This window comes from Lemur catta, chromosome 5 (genome assembly GCF_020740605.2).
Source record: "Lemur catta isolate mLemCat1 chromosome 5, mLemCat1.pri, whole genome shotgun sequence".
In the NCBI taxonomy this organism is placed as follows: Eukaryota; Metazoa; Chordata; class Mammalia; order Primates; family Lemuridae; genus Lemur; species Lemur catta.
In genome coordinates this window covers 33,047,145-33,064,432 of record NC_059132.1, presented here as the reverse complement: position 1 = coordinate 33,064,432, position 17,288 = coordinate 33,047,145, and the positions used below count along the sequence as shown (strand labels likewise).

At 38.1% G+C, this 17,288-nt stretch overlaps 1 protein-coding gene across 4 annotated transcripts in view; it reads left to right on the top strand.

Annotated features, from left to right (window-relative positions):
- ATG7 (autophagy related 7) overlaps positions 1–17,288 on the top strand; it is a 246,752-nt gene that overhangs the window by 89,400 nt on the left and 140,064 nt on the right. The gene's annotated exons all lie outside the window — the stretch shown is intronic.

Here is a 17,288-nt window from a genome sequence, read left to right as displayed (position 1 = left end):
CTGTAGTGATGGCATCTCATTTTTTAACAGGCTTTGAGATACCGTCTGAGTTATTTTTACACGTATACTGTGTCTGATAGCTGATTTCCATTTGGGTGTCCCTGTAAGCCTTGCAGCATCCAGTGATTGACCTGAGCTTTTAAACACACTGTTCTTGATAAGTAAAGATTTTCGTGTCGAAGTGCTATGCAGAATAGTGCTGGTGTTCACTAATCCCCAACTATGGCCTCTCAGTTATAATTTGGTACTTCTTTTCTGTGTAGCCTTCATCTGGCACTGTGGAAGGAATTGAATCCTGGGGAAATGCTCTCTATTCTGAGTTGACAAGCTTCTTTGGAAAACTTTACTTGAGTTATATTTTACGAGAAACACAATCCTGACCAGTTTCTCTAAAAATTGAATGTAGATTTGACAAACAATGTTGATAAATTTCGTTAAATTTAGATGCTCAAAAAGTTAATTATTTTCTTTTTGCTTTGAAAGTAGACTAAGCCCTGTTTTATCATTATGCCTCCCAAGTGCCTGTGTGGAGATTTAAACTTTACCATTTGTCCGTGGCTACACTGGGCTCATTCTTTCCGTAGTTTCTGTAAGATATCTTGTATGTGCTAAAGTCAGGGGCTAAAGGATGTCTACATGCACTTCTATCTTCAGAAATGCGTGTTTTAGGATTATATGCTCTTTAGTGGAGTAATTTTTTTTGAAAGGCTGAGCTTAATTGGTCTCAATATAACTTGGCAGTATTAATTTTTCATATTGAAATCATTTGGCACCAGTGCCAAAACTTTTTCTATGGCTTTCTGTAGGTCTGGCTAGTCATTGAAATAGAGATAATTGGGTTCTCTAAGTGAAATGCAAACATTCTTTCTTGTTCTATTTCTAATTAAATTAGCCCTTGATATACTGTTTATAAAAGAATAAAAAGCATACCAGCTAACTGGGGCCCTTATATTCTTTAAAAGAGAATAGCTTTGCATTTTTCTTTCACACTTATTATAAGCATTAAATTAAACGTAGATATCACTTTTTTGTTAGCAAAATGATTTCCTCTTGGTGGTCATTCTGATAGTCCTGCTTTACATAAACATGCTGGACAATTTAATACAAACTGACTTGGATTTTAACAGCTGTGCTATTCCCATAGCGATCACTTTTCATGTGGTCTGGGTATTAAATTTCTTTTGTGCCAAAAAGGTTGCTTCATTGGTGCACGTATTTCCTTACAGTAGAAACACAGCATTTACTTACTTGGCTACCTTCTCTATTCGCTTAGGAGAATGTCATTCTCTATTTTTTTTCAAACCCAACATTAATACTTTGAAATGACAGATCCAATTACATCTTCATCTCTGTGCATGTGAATTTTTCTTAATCCATATTTAGCACAATACTTTTTATACTGAGTCATATCATAATTGTTATTGTTTAAAAAAGATTCATTGGGGCTAAAAATGACTTTTAAAAATTTCTCCTTTGACATTCGTGAAGTAATTTTTTCCTTTGGTAGTTTTCAGTATTTTTGATTTTTTTATGGAGGCCATGCTTGTGTCTTGATTTAATCACAAATAGAGACAGAAAGATTGGAGAGGTAGAATAAGCTCTGCTGGGTAATAATGTTCTTATTCATTACCTTGTTCATTAAATATACATATGTGTATACATCTTTTTATATAGCCTGAGGTAGAAGAGAATACACTTCTCCACTTCTTTAGAGAGAAGGTCGAACCATTTACTCACAAATCATTTCTTACCTTATTTGATCTTAGCTTGACATACAGTGAGATGAATTGTTCTATCTTACAAAAAAATGTTAAAGAATCTGGGGAGGAGGCAGGTGGTGAGTAAGTGCTTTCATTTCAGTTTCTGTTCATTGTCTTGTAAAACTTTATAAAATGATGATATCTGTCACTGAAACTTCAAAAAACCTTATCTGAAGTTTATGTGAATTGTTTTTAGTTCTACAAAGGAATTTAGAGCCAACTAGAGTACTGGGGAGTTACTACAGTAGGGAAAAGTATAATTTTGAAACTAATATTCCTGAAAGAATTTCTCATAATGCCTTGAGTTACTTTGTTATTTTAGCCTTTCACCTAAATATTGTGGGGCAGTTAGGGTACTTTTTGGTTAACTTTCTACTTTGATATAGTTTTAAACTTATAGAAAAGTTGCAAGAATAGTACAAGGAACTTCTGTATACCTTTTACCCAGATTCACCAGTTGTTAACATTTTGCCCCATGTGTATGTGTTCTCTTCCCCCTTCCCTCCTCCTTTCCTCCTTTCCCCCTTCTCCCCATATTTTTTTCTTGATTGGAGACATTGTGATCTTTTGCAACTGAATACTTCAATGTAAATTTCCTAAGAATAAGGACATTCTGTTACCTAAACACAATACACTTTTTAAATTCAGGCGATTTAATGCTTGCTTATTACTATTATCTAATCCATAATCTATATTTCAAATATTATTGTTTGTACCAGTTAATGATCTTTATAGGTTTTTCTCTCCCAGACCAGGATCAAGCATAGCATTTAGTTGTCATGTCTCTTTGGCCTCCCTCAATCTAGAAAAATTCCTCAGCCTTTCTTTGTCTTTCTTAACCTCACATTTTGATATTTTGCCAGTTATTTTTGTAGAATTTTCCTCAATTTGGATTTGCCTAATGTTTCCTTATGATTAGACTCAGGTTATGAATTTTTGGCAGGAGTACCAAAGAAGTGATGTTGTATCCTGTCAGGAGGCATGTGATGTATTTTATCCCCTTTGGTGATGATAATTTCCCCCTTTCTATATTTGTAACTACCTTTCCAACAGTGAAAAACCTGGCTTTCATTATCCTGGATATATTTACTCACTTGCTTAAGTCTAGAATACACAGAAACTAGTTTGAAAATTGCTAGGCCATACTACTACAGAAAATAAACCTAGTGACTAGAGTTCAATATATGTGCAGGTTTTTTTTCTAGGTAAAAGTAATAGACTGGGAAATGCATGAATCTTAAAACAATTCTGTAAGTTTTGACAAATGTATACACCCATGTAACCCACACTCTCCCAATCAAGATATAGAGCATTGGCATCACTCCAGAAAGTTACCTGGTACCCTTTCCCAGTCACTTCTAGAGGAAGGGGGGAGAATGTTAAATATTATGACTATTCTTTGTCTATAAGGAGTAAAGCTAGGCACCTTCGGCTGTTTTATGCAACAGCCTTATTTCTGAGACCCAGAATTTGACCAGAAACTTCTCTCAGATCTGCAAAAGCAAGACTGTGCCTGAGGAGACTGTATACAGAGTTTTCTTGCTCTTGTTACACAATTCTGTCACCTGCAACCTTTGTGATGTTGCAGGAACAGCCTTTTATGAAGAAACAGGCTCCAGACTTGGTTTGCATACCATCTGGGACCTGCCTACAGCACAGATGTAGCAAGATGTGCCCAGAAACCTGATCTTGAGATTTTAATTAGTGATTAGCAACCCTAATAATATACTCATTCTGGTGTTGACTATGCGATAGGCTCTTCTGTTGATGGGTTATGATTAAACTTTGCAAAGTTACTTGCTGTTAGCTTTTTATGTGCATCTGGACATGTGTCGTGAGGAGTGATAGGGAGACAGTGGGGTTGGAATAATAAATATCAGGTATCAGGTGGTAGCATCAGATGGTAAATTGTACTTTCTTTTGGTCATTGTCGTAGCCAACCTGCCCATTTTTTTTTATTCTTATTTCAGCATATTGTGGGGGTACAAAAGTTTAGGTTACATATATTGCCCTTGCCTCCCCACCCCGCCAAGTCAGAGCTTCAAATGTGTCCATCCCCTAGACAGTGTGCATCGCACTCATTATATATGTATGCACCCATCCCCTCCCCGACCCACATCTGCCTGACACCCGATCAATGTTATTTCTAAATGTGCTCTTAGGTGATGATCAGTGAAACCAATTTGATGGTGAGTACATGTGGTGCTTGTTTTTCCATTCTTGGGATACTTCACTTAGTAGAATGGGTTCCAACTCTTGATATTATATAATCCTACCTTTCTTCTGTCATATTTCCTTGTTATTTAAGAAGCATAGAATACCTGTCACCTAAGAGTTCAGCAAATGCACCATTTAGAGGATAGAAAGGCAAATCATAGATTTGGAAGGAATGGTTAGTTTTACTGTATGTCTGTTAGCAGCCATTCATTTATTCAACTGACATTTGAGTCCCTGCTGTGTGCTGGAGATACAAAGATGATTAAAATAGCCACTGTCATCAAGGAACACTATCTAGAGGGTGAGCCAGCTCTATAAGCCAATAATGATCTCTGTTACATTGGGATATGTTCTACATTCAAGGTCGGTCCTCTTGCTGTAGCATCACAGTAGCAATTAATTTTGTAAGCAAGGAAGACCAGGGAAGGTCTTGCAGAGGGTGACTTCTGAGCTGATGTTAGACAAATAGGAATCTCTAGAAACACCTGGGAGAGAGAGCAAGAGGAATTCCAGGCAGGGAAGATTGCATATATTAATATTGACAGCCAGAAGCCAGAAAACATGGCACATTTATGAAGTTGTTCAGTACAGCAGTTGTGACTGAGGTTGGAACACCCATTTCCCTACAAATTATCTTTCTGTCTTTGGGAGTGCCATTTCCATTTCAGCCATTCTTTGAGTTGGATTCTGGTATACTCTGTATAACATTTGAGGCTGCCGTTTTGAATTTTACAATTCCATGTAAAAACTCTTTCTCACCTAGCACCAAGCTTTGGGGTGCTAAGGAATCCAGCAGCTGCAGCAGTGTAGTGTGGAGGGCAGGAAGTCAGGGGATTTCCAGGGTCCTGGCTCTGCATGCCTCGCCGGCCCACTGAGGTGACCACAAGCAAGGTCCCCCCTCCCATCTGCCTCCATTTCTTCTTTTGTTCAATGAGTCAGTTGGATGAAATAAGCTCTGGCTCTCTGACACTTTAGGTTATTAGCTTTTATATTTTATATTTCCTTCATCTTATTTTATTCTTTATTTCACAAGCAATATATTTTAATTGCAGAAAAATCAGAAAATATATTTAAGGACAACGAAGATAACCACAATCTAACTGTTCAGATCTCTGGTAACTGTTTTTCTCTATCCTTCTTGACTTAAAAGAATCTGCATGTGTAATGTAGGCATACATAGATAATTTTCTTTCCAAATATTTCTACTATAAATTTGAAATTAGCTTTAGATAGAGGGATTTATGGTACTGCGTCAATGATACTCCCTACTTCTCAGATTTGATAGGGTTTTAAATCTCAGTCATTTACAAGGACTGGCCAGAGCCCAGTCGGAAGAGCTCTCCAAAGCATGTGCCAGGAATTTTTGCATACAGCCTCTCAATGGCAAATATTACTCAAAACTGAGCTGCAGCCAGGTTTTCCTTCTCCTTTCCAAAAGGGACATAAATCTCTGATTTGGAAAATGATGAGTAACCCCCAGGTTCTCTTTTCCTATCTCAATTACCCAGCGAGGCCTCAAGTCTTCTATTTTAATGTGTGATGGATTCCATATGTATGGTTGTATGGTGTAAACTGTATCCCACATCTTATCCTTAGCAACTAGTGTTTCTCCAATCTCCAGAATTGCTTGGTTCCCAAAAGGAGATGGAATATCCAGCCAGAGCCGGTGAGGAGTATTTAGATACATGACTTAACCTCAGAACTCTTGGCTCTTTACCTCCTTAAAAAACCTTGGACATTTCTCCCTTTGCTTCAATTTCTTCATCCATAGAGTGAGGAAAATATTTTTTGTTTCCCAGGGAAATTGCAATGGCTGATGTGTATCCAGTTCCTTGTGGCCAAGTACCAAGGCCTTTGCCACTCATGGGACTGATGTTGACATCAGAAATAAGAAGAAAACAAAGACCCCCGTGATTGCATTAGGTTTCCTGGGTGTGTGGAGCCTTTTCTGGGTTCACTGTTTGTCCACAAGAAGGTACAAGGAGAGGGACTGAGTCAGGAATTTGGAGGTTGAGCCTGCCCTGGCTTTGAAAGGCTGTAGAAACCTTGTATTCGTGTCTTTTGACAACTACTGCCAAAACCTTTTCCATAATTCCAGAGAACTCGGGCTTGTTTGTTACTTCTGACCTGTGTTCTTCCAAGACCACCTGATCAATAGTTAGAGCTTGTACTGCCTACTCCTTTCCCATCATCTGTGGTTACAGAGACACATCTAGCCTACATAAACACATTTTTGCTTACAGGATCCCTCCTACCATCCAGACCAGAAAGTTTAGGGCTGTGTTCTCCTTAGATGGTTCCACTGACTACTTGGCCCAAGTGTAGTCTTCAGAGTATTGAAAAATTGGGCTCCTTTTAGTTGGGAATTAATTTCATTCATTTTTAACCCTCCCCCCAAACCCAGTCCTTGGTTCTTAAATTTTTTGAGTCGTGGACCTTATTCAAACTGATGAAAATGGTCACCACTGCTTCCCTCAAAAAATACATAGCCATATAGTTTTGCAGATAATTTCAATGGCTTCTTGGGTCCCTGAGATATGCCTGTGGATTCTAGTTCTCCTGCTCTATGAGTTTGGCTTTGGTACCATTCCCAAGCTCTCCTGGATGAGACACTGGGATAGGAGGGTTGCAACCAGCTCCACCATGATTCTCCTTATGGCCTTGGGAAGTCACCAGCTCTCTTTGGGGCTTGTTTTCCTGAACTGTAGTAAAGGGAGATGCAGGGGCTGATCTACCACTGGGGTTTGTTTTGTAACTCTGAGGTTTTGTAGTCTCTTGATCTGCTATTTCATTTCTTTAGGCCACGCAGTAACCAACTGGGGGACGGGAGAAGACACTAACCCTACTCAGACTTGTGAGGGTTAGTCCTCCCTCCACTGGTAGCATGCATCGATTTGACTCCTACAGGAAAGAGGGCCCCAACTGTCATCTGTTCATGTTCCTTCTTTCCTTTTTTCTTTTATAATACATTCATCTTCGTCCTTCTCCTCCACTCTCAATAGCTTTGAAAGGAAGGAAGGGAGGAAAATGTATTAATAGTAACTAACTGCTGCCCAGCCATTGAAATAAGGGGGCCATCTGCTTGAACTGGAAAGCTTTTATGGACAAATATGCTTATACATACACAGGCTGTAGACAATATGTATAACTATTTAAATGGAATGTTTAAAATACCCAAATATATATTTACATGAGTTTATTTTAATGACTACTACCTTATCAGTTCAATTCAATGATTTCATGATATTCACTTTGTGTCATCCAAAAATAAAAGATAGGCCAGGCGCGGTGGCTCACGCCTGTAATCCTAGCACTCTGGGAGGCTGAGGCGGGAGGATCATTTGAGCTCAGGAGTTCGAGACCAGCCTGAGCAAGAGCAAGATCCTGTCTCTACTAAATATAGAAAGAAATGATATGGACAGCTAAAAATATATATAGAAAAATTAGCCAGGCATGGTGGCACATGCCTGTAGTCCCAGCTACTCAGGAGGCTGAGATAGGAGGATTGCTTGAGCCCAGGAGTTTGAGGTAGCTGTGAGCTAGGCTGACGCCATGGCACTCTAGCCCAGGCAAAAGAGTGAGACTCTGTCTCAAAAAAAATAAATAAATAAAAATAAAAGATAGCCTCTGAAGTTTCTGATGATATCCTTCTGGACAAGATAGTAAAGTTATATAGTGCATGAGTATAAAATTCAGTTACGTGAAGGGATTTGAACCTTTTTTACCCAAGAAATGTCCCTAGCTTGGAAGGGGATAACTAGTTCCTGGCAAATGGTAGGAACTGATTAAATATGTCTTGGAAGGTGAGAAAAATTAATGTATGATTCAGTAGATAAATAAATAAATAGCACAACAGGGGGAAAAATGGCCTGTGCCTTCCGGGAGCTTACAATCTAGTAGGATGCTAAGACATGGTAGCAGAGTGCCCTTTGCCTATTAGTGTGGAGGCATGATTTGTCATTAAACCACAAGCGGTAGCTATTATTAAATGTTACAGCACAATGTTCCGAATATTTATTCATCTGAACTTCTTTCCAGCTTTTACTATCTCATTTACTTTAGTTGATGCTTTCGATGATTTGTTATTGTGTTGGAAGATCATTTCCAGAGTGTATTAAAACAAGAAACCTTTGGGATTCATCAAAGATGACGTAATATTTATGAAAGGACACATTCTTGCAATGACTTCTTCAAAGGGTTTTGCTTGCTCTTCTGCAGGGTTTCTAAAGAGTCTTTCTGTCCATGTATTTCTAAAAGTACTTATCACTATAGCCTTTTGCCATAGAAGATGTGAAGGAATTGTTTGAGAACATCCTGTTCCTGAAATTATTGTCCTTATGACTTGTTTGTATAACATTTTGTTATGATTGTGACTTGAATTTATGATTGCTTTCTAGAGTGTCTGGACTTTCCTAGTTTTAAGTAATTCTTTCATTATAAAAATTTTGTTACTGTTTTTTTTTTTTATTCTTTCTTGAAACAGGGTCTCACTCTGTTGCCCAGGCTAGAGTACAGTGTCATCATCATAGCTAACTACAACCTCAAATTCCCAGGCTCAAGCGATCCTCCTGCTTCAGCCTCCCGAGTAGCTAAGACTACAGGCATGTGCCACCATGCCTGGCTAATTTTTCCATTTTTTGTAAAGATGGGGTATCACTGTATTGCTTAGGCTGGTCTCAAACTCCTGGCCTTAAGAGATCCTCCTGCCTTGGCCTCCTAAAGCATTGGGACCACAGGCATGAGCCACCATGCCCTAATATTTTTTCTTAACAAGGAAGAAAAGACTACATGATTTCTCTCCTCTAGAATATCTAATGGTTGTTAAAGCACACACCAAAATTAGACATCTTGAATTTCTAGCCATCAGACTAAAATTGAAAAATATCCCCTATGTGGTCCTTAAATGACTGCAAGTATGCCAAATGTGAACACTCAATTTTTAGAATATACATAAGCAAATTTTGCAAATTGGAAGAACCATTTTGACTGTATTGAAGTGTGCATTCAATAGTGTCTCAAGAAAGGGCAGTATCATTGAAATAACTGCTCAGACTCCCACAGGGACTACTGTGGGGGGTGTGTCGACGTCATACTAGCTAGTAGTCAGAATTTACCTGTCATCATAACTCTGGGCAGCTAAGTGTCTTTGTAGTCAACTCTGGATTCACTCAAGTATTTGGATATTTTTAAGAACTTTATTGGCATTCCAGCTTGGGATAGAAATCCATGTAAAAGTATATTTTTCTGTTACATGTGAAGGCAGGAGGAAACATTTTGACTTCTCCTAGTTCTCAGTTATACTTCACATTTTCCTTTTATGTCAGCTCTTCCAAGAAGGACCTTGAAGAGAGAGGGTAACAAAAGTGGGAATTGAGGCAAGTGGTAATTACTCATTGTTACATTGAAACCTCCGACATATCCCAAACATGAAACATGAGCTTAACGTTGCACTTTCTTAAGATCATTTACCTGTTGCCTAAGTAAAACCTTCCATAAAATTGCTAATATGCCCATATACAGATTTTCTTTGTCAAGTTTGACCTGACTGATAATGAAAATTGGTTTCAATCATAACATATGCAGATTTTTAAAAAATAAATGAGTGCAAAATGACTTGCTATAGTAGAATGATGTCTGATGGGTAAGAAAACAAAAACATATGCATATCTGCTGGCTCTACTGGAGAAGTAAGAGTTTCATTTCACAATGTCTGCTATTCTTTGCCTAATCACTCACTGCTTCCTATTATTGAGAATAGTCCAATAAGCACTGAAAGGATACCTGGAAAATTAGACCTGCGTCATCCTATCCCACTCTGCTCCCAGGGGTACACTGCGGTTGACAAATTCTTCTTGGGAAATTGCTTCCAATCTCACAGTATTTTCATCTTAATAGCCTCAGCAGTGGTGAATTCTTGACCTTTGGGGTGGGTTTTTTGTTTTTTTCTTTTTTTTCAAGAAAAAACTTAAAAACTTAAAAAGTACTGCAAAGCTTAAAATGGTACATGGGTCTGAATAAGAACACTAGTAGAAGGAAACTCAAAAGTATTATCTTTTGTGCTAAGAGCTAGCAGGACATTTTGATAGAGTTAGCTCAGCAGAAACGCAGAAACAAACACTGGCCTTGGTGACTCTGCTACCCACTAAACTGTGTGACCTTAGGCAAATATCTCAAACTTTGAGCTTCAGTTTCCTCAGGTATTAAATAGTTAAAATATCCTTTTTAGTGGTCGTGAAGATTAAATAAGAGCTTGTATGCTGGGTGTCCTGTAGTTGGCACTCTGTAAATGTTTTCCATTGCTCCTTTGTATGAGCAGAGATAAGGTGCCATTCCCATTTCCTTTCATAAATGCACTCATTTTGTCACTGACAGCCATAAAAAACTTTCCATCTTTAGAAGCTGACAAAAAGGAAAAAGGAAGGGGAACAAAAAAGGATGAACAGTTCTTTTTACAATAGGCATGGCCTCAAGAGGTGAGCAGATATTAATGTGCAGGTTATTAGATTTTATGTCTTTTTCTTTCCTTTTCCCTTTTCACGTTGACTGTTAATCTAGGGGCTTAACTAGTGACTGAAATGAAGCTGAGATTTAATATTCCCTGGAGCATGCATTGGGGGAGAGGATGAATTCTCTTTTCCCCTGAAGTCAAAGGATCTGTATAGGTATCTACAGTCAGTGTCAAGCCTAAAACTTTAGATGAACTGGCATTAACCTTGGGGGAGGCTTCTTGTCTGTTCCCTCTGAATGCCTCTGTGCTCTTAGAAGCAGGGACAGAAGAGACCCAGGATGGCAGTTCTGGGCTCAGCACCAGGCCTGCTGCCTGCCAGCTCAGTGGTTCTTGTCCTGTCCCACATTGCTTCTTGGAAACCTTTCTCTAGCCTCAGTCATCTTGCTCTTTCTCACAGCAGCTGTAAATGAGTTGGAGGCTAGTGCAACATGGGCAGGGAGGATTAGCTGCCTTGATTTAATCTTCTCAAGTGCTACAGCATTTCTCTGTCCCTTTGGGATCATTTTATGGATGTTTTCCCAGTATCCCTTTCAAGTGTCCTGTGAATTGGCTAGCAAGAGAGCTTCCCAGTCTATCAGATGGAGAGAATGTGAGGCTCAGAGAGATTACATGAAAGTCCAGGATTTCCAACTTCTAATTCACTTTCCTACCATGTTAAACATTTCTGACAATGATGTGGTAGGATTAATTCATACTCAGAATTCCAGTATACTTATTTGTGGGAAAAATTATTCCGCTTTAAATTTTTAGCTGCTTTGAGGACTGATTGGTAAAGCTCCTTCAAGGTGTGTTTGGGGGGACTTGTCCTTTTAAAGGGGAATCTTGTTACCTGGAGGAATGTATTTCTTGTGGTCACATTTCAAACTGTGTCATTAGGAAAATCTTGTGGGCTACAACAACTTCTAGGTTTCCTCCAGCATAGATGCAAGGTGGACCATGAGAGTTTAAAGCTTTTTCTCAGGAACTATTTATGACAAACATAATTCATTTCCCATTTTGGTTAATTTTCAGCTTCAAGTATTTTTAGAAACATTTGGAGAGTAGGGACATAAAGCTGCTGTGAATCCAAGACCGTACTGTTTTGAAAATGCAAATATTTCTGGTTTGCATTTACTTGAGGAAGTAGGATAGTTGCCTCCCATCTATTTCTTCGAATACAAGTACTAAGTGACATTTTGAGTAGAATACAGAGTTTGGGGAAAAATAATTAAAAAAAAAAAAAGTTTGAGTATTTTTGTGTTCTAGGGGCCAAGAAACAGAAGATGGTATTTTTGGCAGGCGCCCAGGCCCAGCAAAACCCACACCCCAAGGCTGTCTCTGTAGCTTCCGGTCGTTTTCCCACTGAAGAGAAACACCCTTTTCCCTTGGAGGGCCCTGGATGGCAAGTTTGTACATCAGCTTGATCAGAACCATGATATTCCTGCTTTGAGGTTATGTTCCAACAGGTTTCATTTAGGAAATTTGATGCACCACAATTGTTGCAAACTGAACTGAGCCGGTTTTGCTGCTTCTAATAGTGCAAGTTTTTTTCTGGTAGAAATCAGTAGCTTCTAATATTAGAGGTTATTATGCTACCAGGTAATCTGTAACAATAAAGTCAAATCTCAGACCAAATGGTGCCACACATATGAATGTTTATTAGCAAGCAGGCACAAAATTTAGTCATTCAGCATGTTCTTAAAAACTAGGAAAAGCCCCAACCCTTGTCTCTTTAATATATATCTCACATCACAGGTTAAGTAGAGACAGATGTGGAAAAATTCTTGTTACAGGACATATCTAACCCTTTAGTTGGATCAGGTGTTGGAATCCTTTAAGTGTCAAGACCCAGGACCAGAGATTTAAACCCAGGGTGCCACTGCAGAGAATGTTAGGCTGCCTGGTCTGCCAGGTTCCTACAACCCACATGTATATGCAAGGTTAGAGATCCCTGTACAATATTTCCAGCCAACACATATATCTTGAATACTATTATTTTCATCAGAAAAATTACTTCTACTATTCTTCTCATTGGGGAACCCTCTGGGATAGATTTAGAAGCCATAGTTGATATATTCATAATAGCCATACCTGCAGTATACATTCCTGATTAGAGTACCTCAAATACTAACCATTTATCCCTAGGAAGTAGAGAGAGAATAAACGTGTTCCCATGTACTTGCATGCATGTGTTCACACTATGTGTGCAGAAATATTTAAAAATAAATTATAGATAATAGAACAATAAATATCTCTATTTGACCCTGGAATATTATGTCTTGCATAATGTTGGTAGCCATTGATGAATGACCTGAAATGTCAACTGACCATTCGCCTGCCATGGTGAATTAGCTAGAGCCATTGATGGTTCGCTCATAGGCAATAATGAATGGTTCACTCACAAGGCAGGAAAAGGAGGAAAGAGACTGCTTTTTGTTAGTTTTGTAGGCTTTTTCAAGCTTTTTGGCATTCCTTCATCTAATCTTCTAATATATGGAGGTATTGTCTTGCCCACCCAATTTTGTAGACAAATCTTTGTCTATGGTCATAGAGTAAGTAAATTACAGGAACAAAAACTTGAACTCTCATCCTTTATAGTTCCTCTGTACTATAAGGGTAAGTAACTACCAAGAAGAGCTATCATTATTCTTCAAAGAATATCATAGAACTTTTCTACCTTGGAGCAGTTGTTGACAAGGTAAGACCATATACCAAGGATATAATACATACCAGAAGGCTGGGAGATTTCTACCTTAACTAGTGACAGGCCAGGTAACCCAAACTCTCTTACTGAAGTCATCTAAAGAAACTGGATCAATTATTTCTAAAAAATCTTCTTCATTTGAGATTTGGGAGAGCATGTGAACACAGAGGAGTAAGCTTTAGCAGTAGGGCCATTTTGGGGCATCTGCTGGTCAGAAAAAGGAAGTTGAGAGCCTAGGCACCTTTAGTGTCCTTTCAAGGTTGAAGACATAAAAGTTGTAGTCTGGGTCCTGTCAAGCCTGGGAACCCTTGTAAATTATTCCCTAATTTGAGGTCGGATCCCCTCAAGAGATTACCTAGGAGCAAGAATGAACTGGAAGTAAACCAGCTCTCACATTGGCTATAGCAGTTTCACATTATCAAAGTGGCCCAGAAACCTTAAAGCTTACTTGGATTAATATGATTCCATTTAGCTAATGCCCATAGGTGCCAGGTAGAAGCAATGAAATCTTAGAGGAAAATATGATCCTAGTCCTCAAATCATTTCTATAAATAATTGTTCTGCTACAATATCCAGCCACAGTTAGAGGCAATCAGGCACACAAAGACAGAAATACCATGAGTGGAGAGCCAGCAGAAGCAACAGACAAAAGAAATAGACTCAAAGAGATTCCAGATATTGGACTTATCAGACATAGACTGTAAAATACTATTCTTATAGTATTAAAGGAAATAAAAACCAAACTTTAGTTGCTGTTGGGACTGGAAACTCTAAAATGTGGCTTTGCAGATTAAAAAACAAATTGTAGAACTGAAAATACAAAAACAAAATGAATAAGTTTATAGGCAGTTATACACAGTTGAAGAGCAATTTAGTGAACTAGAAAATAAACTATCATATTGAAACACAAAAAGATGGAAAATATAGAGAAGGTAAGAGGGAATAGAGTGAAAAATCTAACAATCATCATAATTGGAGACCTAGAAAAAATAGGAGAAAGAAAGCTTCTATAGCAATATTGGAAGGGATTATAGCTAACCATCTTTGAAAGAAATAAAAGTCCTAAGTCCTCAAATCCAAGAAGCTCAACAAATTCAAAACAATATAAGTAAAACTAAATCCACACCTCAATCCATTATAATGAATCTTAAAAGCAGTGAGGAGGGGGAAAGACATTAACTTCAGAAGAGTGATGGTCAGACTTATTGTTGACTTCTCAATAGTAGAGTACAAGCCAGAAGATAATGGAGATAGTATCTTCAGAGTGCTGGGAGAAATAACTTCCAACCTAGAATTTTAAGCCCAGCAGAAAATATTGTTCAAGAATGAAAGGAAAGAGGTAAAAGTGAAGGTTAAAGGCATTTTGTATGGACAAAAATCAGAGTTCACTATCAGCATGCGTGTACAACAGGGATTTCTAATGAGTGTTCTGCAAGTACAAGGAAAGTAAGATGTAAGGTCAGAAGTATAGAAACCTCTGGTAAGGCTGAGAAAGAGGAAAAAGAAGGCACAAATTAACTTGTATCTTAACATATCATTGAATTTTAAAAGTCAGATGCAAAAGAATACATTTATAAGTTCAATGTTCAGAAACATGCAAAACTAAGTGATATTGTTAGGGAAGCAGATTTAGGTGACAAATTATGAAGAAAAGTAAGGAAATGATTATCATACAAGTCAGTGGTTACCTCTGAGAGGCAAGTAGGGATTTGTGATTGAGAAGTGGCTTTATAGGGACTTCAGATGTGCTGATGTTACTTACAGAAGTTCACTCTAAGCTATAGATTACATTTTATTTTTCTGTGTTATTTCACAATGAAAAAGGTTGAAATGATAAATAGGTATTCAGCATACAGGTTTTTGAAGGCATGCTCATCATTTACACTATTCTTTTTGCTAGGCAGGAAGAGTCACAACCTGACACACTGTCTTTCAGAGAATGCTCAGCCTAGCCTGAAGGCTCTTAACACAAGAATTCCCAAAGAGTAGAAGTGTCCTACTGATAGATGACTCAACTCATCAGCCTTAGGTGGTAAGAGACTGAGTCCAAAGTAAGTTTTCAGTAACTCACCCATACCATATATTAGCCAGTGTATGTGAACTTTTTGATATTGAAACTCCATTCCCTCTTATGCAAGGTACCCAGATACACAAGCCTGCAAGGGGTAGGCCAGTAAATAAATGAGCAGAGGGGACTAGTTTGAAGACAATAGGAAACACATAGAGACTGTAATCAACTAGAGCTTAAGGCCTCTCTTAAGGGCAGCTGTTACCCAACTCTGGATGATGATTGACTTGCAGAAAACTAGGAATAATGTCGCCAGATCATCTGACTTTTTCTTTTTTTTTCCGCCCCCAAGAGTAGGTGGCAGTCTGAATTTTAAGGTGAAAGCATCTGATTTTTAAGTATTGGTTCAAACATTTTTTTCCCCAAAAAGCACTGTGTGAATCAAACCAAACCTGTGTTTGGTCTATTTCCAGCTCTAGGGCTGTTTATGGCAGTGACCTCAATAGCCATGCAGATTAGAGAGAAAATAATGTATAAAATAATTTAATGTAACTTTCTCAATGCAGCTTGCCTGCCAAATATGTGCTTATATAATTCTCAGTTCTAAAATTAAAACAAACTCACTGAACCAAAATTTACACATTACAAACATCATGCAGGGTAATAATTTTCTTAGTGAAACTTGGGTCTCCAAGCAGGGGGAATGAAAAACTTTTTGCCCTGAAGCGTTTATTAAAGGGATTGACTAAAAATTCTAAATAAACAGTGATATCAGATAAAATTATTTTAGGAGGGATAGCTAAAGATGGACTTTTAAATTAGTTTAAAAGAAACCCATGTACTTCTTCATGGGTTGAGTCCCAAGACAGTATGCTCCTGTTTGGATATAGCAGGCATTTTCTAGCAGCATCAGTGTCATCTGGGAACTTACCAGAAATGCAAACCTAATTAATCAGAGACTCTGGGGCTGGGGCCCAGCTATCTGTGTTTTAACAAGCCCTCCAGGGAATTCTGATACATGCCCAAGTTTCGAGAACCACTGCTGTAGCTTGTGTTTTGTGACTTATTTTGAAGAATGATTTTAGAAAGTTATATTCTGTTATATTAAGGTTTCAGGTGTATTTTTAAAATACATTGACATTCTCCAAATTTTCCTTAAAGAGTATCTTTGGTTTGCCTGAAGTCAGTGAAAAAGGATGATTTGTTTTAAAAAGATGACTGAGAAAGGCAAGTCGCATCCCTAAAAAATTCATTTTCAAGTAAGAATCGTCTGTACAGCAGATGCAACTGTGTCCTCCTTCTGCCTTTCTCCTTCACAACTCATGGGATGCTCATGTTGTCCTTGCGTCTCACAGCCTCGCTGAAGAAGATAAGCCACTTTATGTTCAGCATTTACTTTAGGTTTTTTTGATGTATGTGCAGAATATGTTGTGTGCAAAATGTCATAGAAGTCTTCCCTGAGCCCTCCTTCTGTTTTAGAAGCCATTCTGTGCGTACATCCACAGTGGCTTCCCATTGAACTCCGATTAGGCTTCCTGCTAAATGGCAGAGTCTTGGAGGACCCTGTGACCTCTGTGCGCACAGTGCTTACACCATAAGCTGCATGTAACAGAAGCTCAGCAAACATTTTTTTGAGTCTTTAGAGTCTCAGCTCTCAGAAAGCAGGAGTAATAGCTGTTTAACCTACTTGATTCCTTTTTTTTTTTTATTAGTTTGTTACAGTAAGACACATGTTTTGATTGGATTGAGAAACTTTAACGTTTTATTTAACAAATAATGTTTTTATGTTGAGGTATAACTTACAAACACTGTAGACAAATGTTAAATGTACAATTCTGAGGGGGCTTTTTTTGCATGTAGACAACCTTGTAACTGCCACTAATGTTAAAATATAGAATATTTCTAGTATACTAAAGACTCTTTGGGCCCTCTCTTAATTTCCTCGTCCAAAGGTAACAACGATTCTGTCCTCTATTATCACAAATTATTTTTGCCTGCTTTTGGATTTCCTAGTTTCATACAGTATATACTCTTGTGTCTGACCTCCTTCAACCCATATTATATCTGTGAGATTCATACATACTACATGCAACCGTTCTTTTTCATTGATGT